We start from the raw sequence: 468 nt of genomic DNA, 5'->3' as shown, positions 1-468 counted from the left end.
CTTCCAGGAGGGTCCTGGTGCTGGGGTAGGAGTGAGCTGTGCAGCCACCTTCCCACCCTCATCTTACACAGAAGACAAGAGCATTGGGTAAGGCCTGAGCAACTTCCCAGGGGCAGGGTTAAGGATCATTTCCTCACAGGGGTAGTAGAAACAACAAACACGAGGAAATTACAGCGATGCTGAGGATTTCAGAGCACACAGCTCCGGTCCAGGACGGACTCCCACAGAGAGATGGGGGGAACGCTCTTGGGGCAGCTTCCTCACCTCCCTCTTGGAATCAGCTCTTGTGTCTTCATGCTGTGTTCTGTTGTTTCCTTTCTTTCTTTCTTTTTTTTTTTTGAGACGGAATTTCACTCTTGTTACCCAGGCTGGAGTGCAATGGCGCGATCTCGGCTCACCGCAATGTCCGCCTCCTGGGTTCAGGCAATTCTCCTGCCTCAGCCTCCTGAGTAGCTGGGATTACAGGCA

The sequence above is a fragment of the Cebus imitator genome, unplaced genomic scaffold, assembly GCF_001604975.1.
Source record: "Cebus imitator isolate Cc_AM_T3 unplaced genomic scaffold, Cebus_imitator-1.0 Scaffold136, whole genome shotgun sequence".
Taxonomy (NCBI): Eukaryota; Metazoa; Chordata; class Mammalia; order Primates; family Cebidae; genus Cebus; species Cebus imitator.
Note: the sequence above shows the minus strand (reverse complement) of the source record.